This window comes from Symphalangus syndactylus, chromosome 7 (genome assembly GCF_028878055.3).
Source record: "Symphalangus syndactylus isolate Jambi chromosome 7, NHGRI_mSymSyn1-v2.1_pri, whole genome shotgun sequence".
Classification (NCBI taxonomy): domain Eukaryota; kingdom Metazoa; phylum Chordata; class Mammalia; order Primates; family Hylobatidae; genus Symphalangus; species Symphalangus syndactylus.
In genome coordinates, this window is record NC_072429.2 from 86,381,826 (window position 1) to 86,400,810 (window position 18,985).

At 36.9% G+C, this 18,985-nt stretch overlaps 1 long non-coding RNA gene and 1 pseudogene across 1 annotated transcript in view; both read right to left on the reverse strand.

The window, feature by feature from the left end:
* Positions 1 to 18,985, reverse strand: part of LOC134737224 (uncharacterized) — a 251,657-nt gene that overhangs the window by 215,002 nt on the left and 17,670 nt on the right. The gene's annotated exons all lie outside the window — the stretch shown is intronic.
* LOC129485839 (transcription factor SOX-5-like) lies at positions 16,868 to 17,996 on the reverse strand (annotated as a pseudogene).

The window sequence follows — 18,985 nt, forward strand, 5'->3', positions numbered from 1 at the left end:
TTTCCTTCTAGGTAGACCTGAAAGGTCAAGACTCAAAGCAGAGCAAATGACTCTATCTTTGTTTTTACACCAAATCCTAAATGTGAAACCAAAGTCTTAGATCTCTGTGGACATCTAAGAGCAGCCACCTGAGGGAAAGAACTAAAGCAAAGGGAAGCACTAAATACAGGACTAATATTTCCCCAGTGCCTAGAGAGGAGTTCCTCCAGGCTGCCTGACCTCGACTTCCCAAAGGCCAGTATGATAAAGAGAAACAAATGGACAGTTCTCCTTCAGCAGAATTTACTTAGGAAAAATGAGAAACCCCATAAGGACCATTTATAATGTTGAAACTCCCTCAACAATCTGCAATCATTAGCAGAGTAGCCAATAATGACTTTAAGACTTACCAAACCACAGTTATTCTTTGGGAGTGGAGAACAATAGGGAAATAGCAAGGGATAAAGAGGAACTTTGAGGTTCTCCTCTGCTAAGTTTCAGTAGCTACAAAATTCATAGTAATATGGAGAAGAGATAGCATAAAGTCAGTAAGTAATTTAATCTTTCTTAAAGATTCCTTATATATCCATGATTCTTGGAAATGTATATCACAAGGCTATATCCAAAACATATCAATGTATGTGTGTCTCTAAAATATTTTAGCCAATCCATACATTTTGACTATCCAATTTCATTCATAAGAGCCTATCAGTAAGAATCCATCATGGCCATCACCAAATGTGAAGTGTTTATGAAGGTATCATTAACAAATCCCTGTTAGTAATTGCCTCTACAGTTGGTCTTTCTGCCTTTCTGACAATTCCTAGAGTGCAATTTTTCAGTAACTGCCTCTAGAGTTGAGGCTGGGACAAGCACATACATAGATATTATCACCCTGTCCATTCCCACTTTTTAAGATTATAGACATTGTAACAACTGCATAAAATTATATTTTACATTTATTCTTTCTTGTTTAGTTATTTTTAAAGTAGAACAAGAGCTTCTTCAGTACTGAGAGCAGTGTCTAGCATATAGTGAGTATACAATTTTTTGAAAGAATAAATGAATCAATAAATGAAATAGACAAGTAAATATGTATAATTCAGCTTAGATTTAACTACATTTAATAAACTCATTTTACAAATACTTCTTGAGTAAATCTGGAAAGTTATCAATCACTACTTAGGCAAACGTCAACGTTGTGTTTATAACTTTTTCTTTCTTTAATTTGCTATAGATTCAGGAATTAAAGTAGTCTCTTGAATAGCCTCTTGTATTTATATTTTATTTGTTTAAAGCCAATTATAATGCTTCTTGTCACTTTCCTAATTGAAACACTCTCTAATCTCTACTTAATTTTACAAGTATTTATCTCCAATATTTAAAGTTCAGAAAAGAATTTCCTTTTTAAATATAATTATTTTTGTTTATAAGGTTCGGTATAGTTTAAACTGTGTCATTGAGGAAGGATGCTTAGAAATCATACTGCATTAACAATATCTCATCTCTTGATGGGATATTTATAGGATCAGTAAAATGCTATCATAGTAAACATTCACCCACCACAACTCTCTTCCACCACTCCAACTTCATGCCTCCAATCTGTAAAAGTTTATTTAAGACTGACATGGATTTTGATAATTAGAGTCTATTGCAAAATGTGACTATGCTCAAAATCTGTGTAAGTGACCTAAAGAAAATAAGTTTTCCTCTCCATCTCTAATTTGAAACACTGCCAATACAATTTGCACCTAGCAAAAGCAGTACAAATATGGATATACACTAGTTTCTCCACATCATTATTTAGGATTTACTAAGTTTATTGTAACTTTAGGATTTTCCTCTTTTAACATTATCACAAAAGAATGCTCTGTATTTAATAATTAGGCAATCTGAATTTCTATAATGAAATTGATATTCATATTTTTCTTAGTGTTTTATGACTTCTGCCTTGCAAAAACAAATTTATCACATTTTGATAATGTCATAAAAATCATATGCAACTTACTATTTTAAATACTAACACTACTTCCAATACCATCAATAATTACTTCCAAACAGTATTTATTAGATTTGGGATTTGGACTCTGAGAAGTATCCTCACATTCTTTTAAGCAAATTTCCATCATTTTCTATTCTATGGCCCAACAGAGCCTACAGTGACAAAGAATATTGTTCATCAGTTTTATTTATATGAACTATCAAATTCCAGTGGATTTGGAGATAGTGAGAACTACTATTTCTGAGCATTTAAGTGCTTTGATGACCTTTAAACCATTAGCGTTGAGAAATTTTATTGCCTTCTTGAGGACTTGGTAAGTTTTTCATCAATTTGGTACAGAGCTTACCATTTTGCTTAGTTGCAGTAAGAGTGATTATTTTCCTGGGCTAGGGACACCAAAACTCGTGCAAGTTTATAATAGGTCTCAAACCTGTCCACGATATTAAACTCAAAACTGATCCAGATTAAACTACAGATTTAATTCTCAAAACTGTCAGAGAGATTAAAACTACCTAATGATTTACTCTTTCAGAGCGTAACAGCTATTGTTAGTTAAAGCTGAAATAAAATGATTGGTGAAAGATTCGCTTAAGTGATGACTGTCTCACACATAAGAATTCCTTAAAAAATAGAGAAAATTGATATGTATAAAAAAGCTTAATGTATTAAAAGTACAAAAACAGGTAAACACAGTCCTTTTTAAATATTAATGAACCTATTATAATTAATAGTAGTATTATCTTCAAGACAATCTGACACCTCAAGTCTTTACTTATCTCTTTTTATTTTTATTTTTAAACTGATGACTTTATAAAATGCGAGGAAAGAGAGGCTCCTATATTTTACTGCAATTCAGTTCTAAAAGGGATAAGGCACAATTTCTAGGAAGTTAATGAAGCTAAAAAGACAATGCAAACCTATACATATCAAAACATGGATGAATCTCACAAACAAACATAGCATTAAGCAAAAGAAGTCATATGCAAAAGCATATATACTATATGATTTGATGTATCTCAAATTCATATACATGCAAAACTAATCTTTGATGTTAGAATCATTATCACAGTTAACCTTGGGAAAGCGGGTAGTGATTTGAAAGGCATATAAGAGAGGTTTCCAAGGTACTATTAATGCTCTATTTCTTGACCTGGATGCAAATTACCAAGTTATGTTCATTTTGTGAAAATTCATTGAACTCTTCATTTGTGATTTGTGCACATTTTTCAGTACCTGTTATGATTAAATACTAATTTTGGATATTTTGGTGAAAATTTAACTGAGAATTTGAAGAAAAATAGGAATACATTTATGGTGTTACTAATCATTTAAAAATGCACAGAAGATACTTAAGACGTAATTACAGACTTACAGACCATAATATCTTTCCAATATAAGAATTTAGGAAAGTCAAGGGAATGTTTTTAACTATAGCTTCCTACCCTTCTCCTTCAGTCTTCCTAGTTTTGCCACTGTTTTTGTTTATACTGATAAGTCTTTAAGAATTGACTTATACCTACAGTCAGCTTTGGTTTTCTCCATTACACTGTACAGAGAAATGTCTCTGGTTGACAAAATTCTGTCTCCCTGTATCTCTGATCTGATCTTTCTGTCTCCAATTTCTGAGCTCCAATTTTCCTAGGAGATTCTGATCTTCTTTATGATATGAATAAAATTAAATTTTGAAGCCTAATATTAGAAAGCTTTTCTTCCCTAGAATATAAACTGAATTTTTCCCTCTTCCCCTGCAGATGGTGGTGACACCGTCATATTTTCAGGAGTACACTAACATTTTCTCTATTACCCTCATGACCCAATATTGTCCATCAAATTAATGGCAGGTGGCTCAAATAATTGGTTCAACACTTGATGCCTGAACTACCTGCTCAATAAATCTCACTTTTAGTACATTCAGAGTTTCTTTTAAAATAAATTATTTCTATATTTACTAAGTACATATCTCAAATAGAAATGGGACAAGGTGCACGACAGAAACAGTGTAACATCACTAACTTGTCTATTGTTATATTTAAAACAGAATTGAGATGATGAAAAAATTCTTCATCTGTGTTCTAACACAGGGAAACCTGAAACTGTAGTTGAAACATTGAAAAGAATCTGATCAACTGGAAGTCTTTATTACACATACCCATAGACTCTCTTCCTTTACCTTCTGTAAGAGATTTTATTCAAGTTCACTGCTCAGGGAGTCAATTGTGCTGTCTATACTAGTAAAATGACAAGAGAAAATCCAAAGGACACCTTCAGTTTGAAAATAAATCTAAAGGACTAGAACTCACCTCACTAAATGCACATCTGAAAAATGTGTATTATTTCAGTCTCAGCTTCAGTTTCTACTCCTCTGTGAAGCTCTTTTCAATTATCCAGGGTCAGATGGAGTAACTGCTTCCTGGGCTCAATTAGTACCTTCCATGCTACGCGTATGTTCTCTGGAACTGTTCATGCTATTTCATAATTATTTGTTTCCATGTTTGTCTGAACTTGTGGGGTCTAGATTCAAATAAAATCGTGACAATGGATGATTGATCTGTGTATAATCAGTCCACATCAAGTGATGTTTTAAAAAGTTGTTGAATGAATTAATAAATGATAACCAATGTTAGTTTTGAAAAAAAATCTATCACAGAGATCACAATTTAATGGTATCCAACAGATTATTTAACAAAAATAATTCAAAGCAAACAAAAAAGATTAAAAATCATCTTTTTCTCTGTCCATTTAGACAATGAATACATTTCCATTTCAGCTAATAAAGAAGTTTATATTTTCAACATTCTAAAAAAAGTGAATGTTTATGTTTAAGTTATTTCCATTTGAAAATCATGTAGACTTGCAGGAAGAGGCTTTCAGCAACCTCTTCGATTGTTCGAGATTTACATGCTCATGACTGCAGGACTGATCAATACCAGAGATAGTAATGCACTGGAGAGATTACCAGTGCAATGGGACATATATTTTCTAAATATGGTTTCACATCAGGGAAGTAAAACAATTAGATAAATAAAAATACAGATAATTCAATTTTTAAAAAATGAGTATGTCATTGTCTAAAGTCTTCATTAATTTTTACCAAAATGTATTTCCTCTTGAAAATAACTCAATCTTTTGGACTCTAGAATAGAATGAAGGGCAACCAAAGGTCATATTATTCTGTTGAATATGACACAATTGTCCACTTTCTGGCAGCATCTTTTCCTGTTCATGTCATTTCATTTCCTCCATGCAGCTAGCCAACTGTTCTATACTTTCTTAGCTATATTACTTAAAACACCTTTTCAATTCCTTTATAAAGTAACTATTATATTCTTCATAATTCCTTTTGTATATATTTGTTACGTGGTCCTCAAAAAGGATATGTATGTATTAGATATTAACTATTGAATATTAGGCATTATTTAGATGTTGTCCTAAAACTCAACAAATAATAGAAAAGCCTTACATAAAATAAATTTTCTAAAATTAAATAAGCAAAGGTCATCCTAAATATGATATTTAGAAGTACTGCACCTCAATTGAAGATGGCTGACTAGAAGAATCCTCCACAAAGACAAACAAAAATAGAGAGTAAATAATCACACTTTGAAAAGATCACCTAAGAGAAAACATTGGCATTCAACAGAGAAGTGACAGGAAACACCTAAAGCAAGGAAGTGAGGGGAAGCAAGGTAGCCTGCTGGCCTGGATCCACTAGGAACACGGAGAGGCTCCCCAGTGCAGAAAAAACAATATGTAAGAGACCCTCAGCAGTCCACATTCCCACAATAAACTCCTTCACTCCTAGCCAACCCTCATGGACCCTGAGACTAACATAAGAAGCTGCCTGGAGACCACACAATAGAATTGCTTTAGAAAGAAAGCTCGGGCTGGGTTCCATATACCCTGCAAGTCCTAAGCAGCTACAGCATGGTGCCATTATGAGAACCAAACCTCCACCAAACTCCATTCTACTCTGGGGCCAAACAGCCCTTGCCTCTCCACATTTCTGGAGCTCCACTGACATCCCCATCCACAGCCACTGCCACAGCTGGCTGCTGCTGCCAGGGCCAAAGTATGAGCACTGGCAGCAACCCCACTGGCCCCAGCAGAACAGCCACACATTTTCACATGCCCTAAGAAAAGACTTACCAGTTCACAGTCACTAGCATTGATGGCTGCCACCACCAGGGCCCAAGTGCAAACCACTGGCAGTGACCTTGCTGCCCCCAGTATCAGAACCACTTAACAGCTATAAGCCCTCTGAGGATAGGTTATATTGCCAACAGCTGCCACCTGAGGCCAAAGTACATGCTCTCCAGCCACCTACTTATGGCTGCTGCCACTAAATGTAACCCTGCCCTCCCCAGTGATAAGTCTGCAGTGCAGCTGCTGCTGTCCCCACTCAAATATTCCACCTGCATCCTGGGATCACCCTGCCCCTGACTACCATAGCCAGTGCCTGCACACACCACCAGTAACCCTGAAGACAGGTCTGCCCAGTCCAGCTCTGCCCCCTCCCAGTGTCCAAGCATGCCATCAGGGACATGGGTATCACCCAGCCCCATCCACTACCACTGGCACCTAAGAACTCCTCCTGGGTACCTGAGGTCAGGCCCACCCAACCTGCCACTACCACCACAACTGGCACTAAGCAGCACACACTATCTGCGGGCCTAGTGACTGGCCTGACCAGCCCATTGCAACCACTAACAACACCAGTGCATACCACTTGGGAGCCAGAAAGTTGCCCTGCCACTGCCATTGCCATTGCCCAAGCCACACCTGCTTGCCAGGGACTCAAGAACACACTCTCTTAACTGGCTCATTGCTACCACTAATGGCACCTGAGCAAGAATCCTAGAAGCCCAAGAATAGGCTTGCCTGGACTCACTAACACTGATGCCAGTATACAACACTCTGAGGCCCAAGGACAGTCATGCTTAGCTTACACTAACACCACTGGGGCTTGAGGACTGGGCCACTTGGCATCTTCATCGCCAGCAAAATCTCACCACAACCTCCACTAACCAACATACCCTAAGCCCCTGAGGAAATCACAGATATGACTGACACTGTTTATAGCCAAAGAAATTGTACACAGACTACACTACTGTACATAATCAGACTCAAAGCCAAAGTGCCCTATCCAGCCAACACCATAGATACATCTTCAAGAAAAAGTCCACTCATATTAAAACATCTAAAAAAAAAAATGGAAGAAGTGACTATTATTCCAGATGCACAGATATCAATGTAAGGACACAAGAAACAAAAAAACAAGAAAATATTACATTTCCAAAGGAACACAATAATTCTCCAGCAACAGATTCCAGTGAAATAGAACTTTAGGAAATCTCAAAAAAAGAATTCAAAATAATGATTTTTTTAAAAGCTCAGTGGGATGCAAAAGCACAAAAACAAACAATACAAAGAAGTCAGAACAGCAATTCAGGATATGAATGAGAAATTCATCAGGTAGATAGAATTCATGAAAATGTTCCAAACAGAAATTCTGTAACTGAAGGATTTATGGAAAGAAATAAAAAATGCATTCAAAAGATTCCATAATATATTAAATCAAGCAGAAGAATTTCATAAATGCAAATAGGTGACATAATTCAGTCAAACAAAAGTTTTAAAAAATAAAATAAATAAGAATGCACAAAGTCTACATAGCATATGGAACACAATAAAGTGACCAAATATTTTAATTTTCCATGTCCCAGAAGGCAAAGTGAAAACCAAAGGGATAGAAAACATATTTAGTGAAATAATAGCCAAAAACTTTACCAGTCTAGCATCTGGATACAGGAAGATCAGAGATCCCCAAAAATATTCAATTCAAAAGGTCTTCTTCAAGGGATATTACAATCAAGCTGTTAAAAGTCAAAGAGAGAATTCTAAAAACAGCAAGAGAAAGCATCTAGACATTTATAAGGGAATCTTCATCAGACTAACAGTAGATTTCTCAGCAGAAACCTTACAAGTCAGGGAGGAATTGGAAGATATATTCAAAGTGCTAAAAGGGGAAAAACAAAAAACAAAAACAACAAAAACCACCCTTCAAGGGTACTACACCCAGCAAAGTTATCCTTCATAAATTAAGGAGAAATAAAGTCTTTCTCAGACAAGCAAAAGCCGAGGGACTTCATTATCTCTACACTGGCCATACAAGAAATGCTTAAGGGAGTCCTAAACCTGGAAGTGGAAGAACAAAATCTACCACCAAGAAAATGCATGGAAGTATGATACTCATTGGTAGAACAAACACACAAATAAGGAAAAGAAAGAAATCAAATGCTACCACCACAGAGAACCACGAAACTACAATTATAAACAAAAACAGAAAAAGAAAGGAGGCAAGGATATCTAAAACATACAAAATGAATTAACAAAATAACAGGAATAAGCTCTCATATGTCAATCTCATATATCAATATTAAACTTAATGTAAATGGATTAAATTTTCCACTTAAAAGATACGGACTGGCTGAACGGATTGAACCAAAATGAATAACTATAGCTACCCACAAGAAATTAATCTCATCAGTAAAGATGTATAAACTGGAAGTCAAGGTGTGAAAAAAGATATTCCATGCAAACAGAAAATAAAAGCAAGCAGAAGTAGCTATACTTGTAACAGATAAAACAGACTTTAAGTCAGAAACAGTAAAAAGCGAAAAGAAAGTTATTATATAATGATAAAGAGATCAGTACAGGAGAAGGATATAATAATTCTAAACATATATTCACCCAACAATGAAACATCCACATATAGAAAGCAAATGTTATTAGACCTAAAGGAAGAGATGGATTCCAATACAAGAATATTTGGGAAGCTCAATAAGCCAAATTTCAGCATTAGACAGATCATTTAGACATAAAATTAACACAGAAACATGGGCTTTTAACTGCATTTTATATCAAATGGACCTAACAGACAATTAGAAAGTATTTCCTCTAACAGCTACAGAATATACATTTTTCTAATCAACACCTGGAACATTCTCCAGAATAGACTACATTAGGACACCAAACAACTCCTGACATTTTAAAATATTGAAATCTATTAAGTACCTTCTCAGACCACAATGGAATAAAACTGGAAAACAATAACAAAAGAAACTTGGGAAGCTGTACAAATAAATGGAAATTAAACAACATGCTCCAGAGTGACCATTGGGTCAAGGAAGAAATGAAAGAGGCATTTAAAAAATCTGGAAATACTTGAAAATCAAAACATGACACAGCAAAACCTATGGGATACATCAAAAGCAGTACTAATAGGAAAGTTCATAGCAGTAAACAACTATATCCAAAAAGTAGAAAGATTTCAAATAATCTAATCATACACCTCAAGAAACTAGAAAAGCAAGAAAAAAACAAGCTCAAAATTAGTAGAAGGAAAGAAATAATAAAAGTCAGAGCAGAATTAAATGCAATAGTGACTTTAAAAAATACAAAGATTAGTGAAATGAAACATTGATTTTTTTGAAAAAATAAAAGCAATACACCACTAGCAGGACTCACCAAGAAGAGAGAAGACCCTATTTAATAAAATCTGAAATGAAAGAGACATAACAGTAATACCACAGAAATATAAAATATCATCAGAGACAATTATGAACAACTATACACTGACAAACTGGAAAACCTAGAGGAAATAATAAATTCCTGGACACATACAACCTACGAAGATTAAATAAGAAATAAACAGAAAACCTGAGCAGACCTATAACAAGTCATACCATTGCATCCATAATAAGTCTTCAAAAAAGCAAAGCCCAGAACCAGATGGCCTCACTTGCCAAATTTTACCAAACTTACAATGTAGAACTAATACCAATTCTTTTCAAACTATTCCAAAAAAAATTTAAAAAGAATTCTCCTTAACTCATTTTATCTGGCTAGAATTACCCTGATACTAAAACCAGACAAAGATGCAACAAAAACAGAAAACTACAGGCCAATATCCCTGATAAATATAGACACAAAAATTCTCAACAAAATACTAGCAAAACAAATCCATCAACAAATCAAAGAGATAATATACCATGATCTCCTTGGATTTATCCCAGGGATGCAAGGACAGTTCAACATATGATAATAAATTTGATACACCATATCAACAGAATGAAAGACAAAAACCAGATGATCATCTCAATAAATTGCAGAAAAAGCATTTAACAAAATTCAACGTCCCTTTATGATAAAAACTTTCAACAATGTAGATACAGAAAGAACATACTTCAACATAATTAAGGCCGTGTATAACAACCCCACAAATTGAATGGGGAAAAGCTGAGAGCCTTCCCTCTAAGAAGTGGAATAAAACAAGGATGCCCATTTTTACCACTCCTATTCAACATAGTATTACATGACATAGCTAGAGCAATCAGGGAAGAGAAAGAAATAAAAGGCATCCAAGGATGCCCATTTTTACCACTCCTATTCAACATAGTATTACATGACATAGCTAGAGCAATCAGGGAAGATAAAGAAATAAAAGGCATCCAAATCAGAAAAAAAAGAAATCAGATTGTTCCTTTTGTGGATGACAGGATCTTATAACTAGAAAAACCTAAAGACTCCACCAAAATCTCTCAGACCTGATGAATAAATTTGGTAGGGTTGCAGGATACAAAATCAACCTAGAAATATCCATAGTTTTTTTGTTTGTTTGTTTGTTTTTGCTTTTGAGACGGAGTCTCGCTCTGTCGCCCGGGCTGGAGTGCAGTGGCGTGATCTCAGCTCACTGCAAACTCTGCCTCCCAGGTTCATGCTGTTCTCCTGCCTCAGCCTCCTGAGCAGCTGGGACTACAGGTGCCGGCCACCACACCTGGCTAATTTTTTGTGTTTTTTATTTATTTATTTTTTTTAGTAGAGACGAGTTTTCACCATTTTAGCCAGGATGTTCTCGATCTCCTGACCTCATGATCCGCATGCCTTGGCCTCCCAAATTGCTGGGATTACAGGCGTGAGCCACCCTGCTCAGCCAGAAAATATCCATAGTGTTTATATGCACCAATAATGAACTAGCTGAGAAAGAAATCAAAAAGGCAATCTCATTTGCAATAGCTACAAAAAAGGAGACACAGGAGTAAATTCAACCACAAAGGTGAAAGTCCTCAACAAGGAAAATTACAAAACACTGATGAAATAAATGAAAAAGAACATAAACAAATGGAAAGACATCCTAAGCTCATAAATCAGAAGAATTAATATCATTAACATGACCATACCGTCCAAAGCAATCTGCATATTCAATGCAATCCCTTTCAAAATACCGGTGACATTCATCACAGAATTAGAAAAAAAATCCTAATATTCATATGGAACAAAAACAGAGCTTGAATAGCCAAAGAAATCCTTAGCAAAAGGAAAAAAACTGGAGACATCACACTTTCTGACTTCAAAATATGTTCCAAGGATATAGTAACCAAAACAGCGTGATACTGGTATAAAAACACATAGACAAACAAAACAGAATGGAGAACTCAGAAATAAGTCAATGTCTTTACAACCAACTGATTTGTCTTTATTATAGGCATTTCTGATAGATTTTCTAATTTTTTAAATTAGAATAAAACATATACAATACATTAAATAATTCACCAAAAAGCCATTTTAATAAAATAAAGCTATTACCAATGAGGAAATAAATCTTTCCAATGTTACGTAAAAATAAATAAAGTATAATGTATTTTTCTTTTCACTGCTGTCATGGTTTAGGTGCAGAATTGCTGTATGGATTGCTTCCAAGATGTTACAGCAAAAGATAAGAGAAAATTTTAACCAAATAAAGAGTTTATTCATAGCATTTAATCTATTTATGCTTTAATATTACAATTAAATCATTATCTAAAATAATAGGAGTCTCTGAAGATTGAGTGTCAATTTTAAACTTAAAAATAGAAAAAGATGGTAATTGGCAGTGTAATGAAAGATCATACATGGTCACTCAATGTGATTTGCAACTTCAGAAATACAGCTTTGAAGTTAATTCAACAGTTATAAAAGAGGAAGAAAAGAGTTTTAGATTACAACTATAGCAGATAAACTTTTCCATATTATATACCATGCTTCATTGAACTGAATACCCAATTAAAGCAGAAAATACTGTAAACAAAATTTTGGTGAACATCTTAAGTCAGAATATTAAATCTTGGTCTCTTAGTCATTTAAGTGTGCATTATTCCATTTTCATGCTGCTGATAAGAACATACCCAAGACTAGGCAATTTACAAAAGAAAGAAGTTTAATGGACTTACATTCTACATGGCTGGGGAGGCCTCACGATTACGGTGGAAGGTAAGGAGGAGTAAGTCACATCTTACATGGAAAGCAGCAGGCAACAAGAGAGCTTGTGCAGAGAAACTCCATTTTTAATACCATCAGATCTCATGAGACTTATTCACTATCATGAAAACAGCACAGGAAGGACCTGCCCCCATGATTCAATTACCTCACACCGGGTCCCTCCCACAACAAGTGGGAATTCAAGATGAGATTTGGGTTCGGACACAGCCAAACCATACCATTCCACCCCTGGCCCCTCGCAAATCTGATGTCCTCACATTTCAAACCCAATCATGTCTTCCCAACAGTCTCCCAAAGTCTTAACTCATTACAGCATTAACTCAAAAGTCCACAGTCCAAAGTCTCATCCAAGACAAAGCAAGTTCCTTCAGCCTGTGAGCCTGTAAAATCAAAAGCGAGTTAGTTACTTCCTAGATACAATGGGAGTACAGACATTGGGGTAAATACAGCCATTCTAAATCAGAGAAATTGGCCAAAACAAAGGGGCTAAAGGCCTCATGCAAGTCCAAAATTCAGCAATGCAGTCAAATCTTAAAGCTCCAAAATGATCCCCTTTGACTCGATGGGCCATATCCAGGTCATGCTGATTCAAGAGGTGGGTTCCCATGGTCTTGGACAGATCTGCCTCTGTGGCTTTGCAGGGTACAGCCTCCCTCCTAGCTGCTTTCATGGGACAGTGTTGAGTGTTTGCAGCTTTTCTAGGAGCATAGTACAAGCTGTCAGTGGATCTGCCATTCTGTGGTCTGAAGGATGGTATCCCTCTTCTCACAGATCCACTAGGCAGTGCCCCATTAGGGACTCTATGTGGGGACTCCAACCACACATTTCCCTTTCACACTGCCCTAGCAGAGGTTCTCCATGAGGGCCCCTGCAGCAAAATTCTGCCTGGACATCCAGTCATTTCCACACATCCTCTGAAATTTAGGTGGAGATTCCCAAACCTCAATTCTTGACTTCTGTGCACCTGCAGGCTCAACACCACATAGACTCTGCCAAGGTTGGGGCTTGCCTCCTTTGAAGCCATGGGCCCCTGTACCTGGGCCCCTTTTAGTCACAGCTGGAGTGGCTGGGACGCAAGGCACCAAGTCCTTAGACTGCACATAGCATGGGGACCCTGGGCCCAGCCAAGAAAACCATTATTGCCTCCAGGCCTGTGATAAGAGGGGATACCATGAAGACCTCTGATGTGCCCTGGAGACATTTTTTTCATTGTCTTAGGGATTAACATTTGGCTCCTGATTACTTATGCAAGTTTCTGCAGTGAGCTTGAATTTATCCTCAGAAAATGGGATTTTCTTTCCTATTGCATTGTCAGGCTGCAAGTTTTTTTAACTTTTCTGCTCCGTTTCTCTTTTAAAACTGAATGCCTTTAACAGTACCCAAGTCACCTCTTGAATGCTTTGCTGCTTAGAAATTTCTTCTGCCAGATATCCTAAATCATCTCTTTCTATTTCAAAGTTCCACAAATCTCTACTGCAGTGGCAAAATGCCACCAATCTCTTTGCTAAAACATAACAAGAGTCACCTTTGCTTCAGTTCCAAACAAGTTCCTCATCTCCATCTGAGACCACCTCAGCTTGAACCTTACTGTTCATATCATTATCAGCATTTTTGTCAAAGCCATTCAACAAGTCTCTGGAAGTTCCAAACTTTCCCACATTTTCCTGTCTTCTTCTGAGCCCTCCAAACTGTTCCAACCTCTGCCTACTACCCAGTTCCAAAGTTGCTTACACATTTTTGGGTATCTTTTCAGCAACACCCCACTCCTGGTACTGATTTACTGTATTATTCCTTTTTCATGCAGCTGATAAACACATACCTGAGACTGGGCAATTTACAAAAGAAAGAAGTTTAATGGACTTACAGTTCCACATGATGGGGGAAGCCTCAAAATCACGGCAGAAGGCAAGGAGGAGCAAGTCACATCTTACATGGATGGCAGCAGGCAAAAAGAGAGCTTGTGCAGGGAAACTCCAGTTTTTAAAACCATCAGATAGCATGAGACTTATTCAATATCACAAGACAGCACGGGAAAGACCTGCCCCCATGTTTCAATTACCTCCCAAAAGTTCCTCCCACAACACATGGGAATTCAAGATGAGATTTGAGTGTGGACACAGTCAAACCATATCAAAGTGCGTATGTGTTTAAAGACATTTTCTTTAAAAATAAAAATAATCACTTTTTAAAATCTTAGAATTATAGAACTCTACTAAGGTTTAGACTTAATGTGTTTCTCATAGAATGCATGTACCTTGAGTTCTTGCAATGCATGAGTTTAAGCAAGTTAAAGTAACCATCTATGTTTTTAATACGCCATATTAAACTTTGGTTGAGAATGCATGAGATGAAATAAACAATGAGAAAGGGACAAAAATGACAGAGAAACAGATATTTTTTGCCTACTTTTAAAAATTTAAATAATTTTTAATTTGAAGGACAAATATATTAAACACAAGGCAAATATACCTTTGTAAGAGAGCACGGCTCCAAAAGAGTGTTGCCAACTTATTTTTGGTTGGTATGTTTTTCCTCTAGAAAAATGACATTTAATTCTTTGTTTATTTTCCTTTTTTTGGAATGGATGGGATTGTGGGGTAGGAGAAAAGACGTTATCCATTTTAATGTTAGAAAAAGCAGCCTCAGCTTCTACTTATAGTATCTTTCTCTCATGTCCTCACAACCCTAGGTCCAATCTTTAAAATTCTTTTTCTCTACCTCTGTCTCAACCTCACTGTGGTTTATATATGGACAAACACACACAAACCCTTATACTTACTTCTTCCTCAGCAGTATTCCATTTTAAAAAGATATAAACGTAGTTCTTTTATAAAAAGAATTTGAACTTTTTAAAGAATAAGTAAAACTTCAATCCTGAAAATGATTGAACAATTTTGAAATACTGATATCCCTTGGAGAATATTTTTAATAATCAAAAGTAATCTTGACTGACTTATTTTTCATCTAGGAAATGGAAATAGACATCCAATCTTAGACTGAAGCAACCAAATGTAGTCGCTTTGGTGCCTGCCCTTGTAACTTTATATTCATGTATTGTTATGTGATAATATAATCCATACGCATGTGAACCAGGATATATAACCATTTTTCTTATAAATGTTAGAGGATATTAAGAGCAACCACACAATGAAGACAAAAGGAAAGAACAAGGGATTTTTTTCCCCTCTACTAGATCCAGTGAAAAAAAAATGTAGTATAGGACTTTACTTCTATTTCCTTAAACAAATAAAATTGAAGCTATCAATAAGACATAATGAGACAGACTGGTTGATACTAAATTGACCATTTTTTGGAAGCTCTTTCATATCATAAAGTACTTATCTAGTCTGAAAGCAACATATCTCTGAGATATAAAATCAAACTTAATTCATGCCCTGTCATCTAACTGTTTTGTAGAACCTCAATTTAGAATATCCCTTCCCAGTGTGAATAATACTAGAGAGTGCTGGAAAGTACAGCCATAATACAACACAAAATCTCTATTGCCTCACACAAACAGATACTAGGCATGAGATGGGAGGTACTAACCATAAGATGGGGACATGGAAAACACTTTTAAAGACAAAAATACATTATGCTTCCTAGTTCGTTAATAAATTTTAAAACATGAAAATCTCACAAAACTTTTACCCTGGGATTGCCTACCATTTCTCCGTTTGTTTATTAAAATCTGGCTGAATGTAAGTCATTATGTCAACTCATTCTTTAACCTGTTTCTCAAATCTATTATGCCCTTAATTCATCTCAAAATTGCTTTGGAAATCTTTTACTCCTATGCTGTGCCATTTTGCTTTCATTGTTAATATAGTTTGCCCAGTCATGCTGGATAAAATCTAAACTATAACGTCACCTTTGATTTGACCTTCAAATTTAGCCTCACATAAATTTTTTGATGAGTTTCTCTCTTTTTTTTTTTTTTTTTTTTTTTTTAGAAGAAACAGCCGTAAAGTTTATTAAAAAAAAAAAAAAGGTTGGCCAGGCGTGGTGGCTCACACTTGCAATCCCAGCACTTTGGGAGGCCAAGGCAGGCAGATCACGAGGTCAGGAGATCGAGACCACGGTGAAACCCCGTCTCTACTAAAAATACAAAAAATTAGCCAGGCGTGGTGGCAGGCGCCTGTAGTCCCAGCTACTCCGAGAGGCTGAGACAGGAGAATGGCGTGAACCCGGGAGGCGAAGCTTGCAGTGAGCCGAGATTGCACCACTGCCCTCCAGCCTGGGCGACAGAGCGAGACTCCATCTCAAAAAAAAAAAAGTTGAGGGGTAAGACTTCAGTGCTTGGATGTAGCAGCTGAATTACCGGCATTATTTTACCCATAGCTTATTTCAATCTCTTGTTGTTGATATTGTTGTTTGCTTGTCTTATTTTTTTTGTCTTTCCAAGCCTTTTGAGGCTGAGGTGTATTAGTCAGCTGATGTCCCAACTATTTAAGACTAACTGTTAAACTGTTAAAGTAACAGTCAGTGTATGAGAAAGTTACCACTGGTAAGGATGAACCAGTTAGGGCTTCTTTAAGTCCTAAGGTCACAACAATCTTTTGACCCTTATCAGTTGGCTTTTCCTGCAATACGGTTTTTGTTGTCACTCCCATAATCTACATCTGGATCATTGTCTTCCTCGTCATACTCATCATAAATTTCCCCATTGATGTCCTCGGACTCTATCTCTTCTTTGATATGTGGTTCCTCTCCTTTCACAAAAGTGCTCTGGATAACAGGCATCCCAGGCTCTGGGCTGCTGGACACACTTAAGTGCTCCGAGGGCAGGTGAGGAGAGGGCATTCCAACCATAGTGATGGCTCCACAGTACACAACATCAGCAGTGGCAATTGGGATCTGTGCTTGTTGCCCAACATTGAAGTACTGCCGTGTCTCCTGCCACCTGTTGTGCATGATTGCCTTGTATTCACCAATGTGCAGCTTTTTGTCATCCATGAGGCAGGTGCGCTTTGGTCTAGGCTTGTACTCATAGTCAGGGTACTTCTCTAGGTGCTGCTTGCCAAGATGGGCTTGCTCTTCATATATGGCTGTTTTCTAGGTTTGTTATAGCTTTCCAGTGAGATCCCAATATCTTGCTGATGTTGGAGTCGTGCATGTCAGGAAAGGCTTGAAGGATCTTTCTCTGCTCATCTTTAGCCCATATCATGAAGGCATTCATTGGACGCTTTATGCGGGGTTCATTGCTACCATGCCCCTTGGATTCCCTATAAATTCTTGACTCTGAGACTCCAGCACTTCCATCAGAATCTCCACTCAGATTGAAATCCATCATCGCATGGCTAAATTATCCTTCTTCGTTTTGTTTAACTGCCAGTTGCTGAGTCGGACCCTCTACTGTTGTTTTTTCCTTTTCTGTCCAGCAGTTATTGAGACCCAGGCTATTCACAACAGCCACCTTCCCATAAAGCACCTGTTATTCCCATTGAAGTTGCTCCTTCATTTGCCGAGCTTCTTGGATTGCCTTGGTGACAGCATCATGGTCATTTAAGTAAACTATTGTGCTAACTCTGGCTGAAGGACTAGCAAACGCTGCTGCAACACAGGCTTTTGGAGGGCCTGCCCCACTGTTTATTCTCAGAGCTGGCATATGGGGAGAGGTGGGTGATGTGGGTGATTTGCCATCAGAGGTCTTGGGTTTGGCTGATAGATTCAGTGGCTGTGCCAGTTCATCCTGCATGCACAGCTCCTATGGCACAAATTCGAGTTTCTCTTTATTCAAGTGGGTAGGAGACTGAAGAAGAGGAAAATAAAGTTCTAGGAAGATTTGGTGATAAATCTTACTGGTGAGTAAAATAAAGCTTCCTGGTGGCATTATTTCATGGGATAGCAGGATACAATGCAAGGTAGAGTTTAGACCTGCATCACCAAATTCTAACAGAATAAATATGTAACAGATGGGAAGCCCATGATAAGAAGCCAAATACTGAGGAAATTAAGAGAAAGAATGGAATTTGGAGGAGTTTTGAACCATGAAGAAAGGGAAGAGCTAGAGACATTTCCTACTAGAATATCAGGTGTATGTTATAGCATTTCATAGAGTCTCTGGATATTTGAGTTCAATAATATGCTTGGAGAAAGTAATGGAACCAACCAATGGAATATTGTATTTATAAAATATTTCTCACACAATCTGTGATTTGGTCAAATTGATTTATTTACTGTTTTGGTGCTGGAGATGATGTGGAGAAATAGGAACGCTTTTACACTGTTGGTGGGTGTGTAAATTAGTTCAACCATTGTGGAAGACAGTCTGGTGATTCCTCAAGGATCTAGAACCAGAAATACCATTTGACCCAGCAATCCCATTACTGGGGATATACCCAAAGGATTATAAATCATTCTACTATAAAGACACATGCACACGTATGTTTATTGCGGCAGTGTTGACAATAGCAAAGACTTGGAACCAACCCAAATGCCCATCTATGATAGACTGGAAAAAGAATATGTGGCATATATACACCATGGAATACTATGCAGCCATTAAAAAGGATGAGTTCATGTCCTTCGCAGGGACATGGATGAAACTAAAAACCATCATTCTGAGGAAAGTAACACAAGAACAGAAAACCAAACACCGCATAGGTGGGAGTTGAACAATGAGAACATATTGACACTGGGAGGGGAACATCACATACTGGAGCCTGTCAGGGGGTGGGGGGCTAG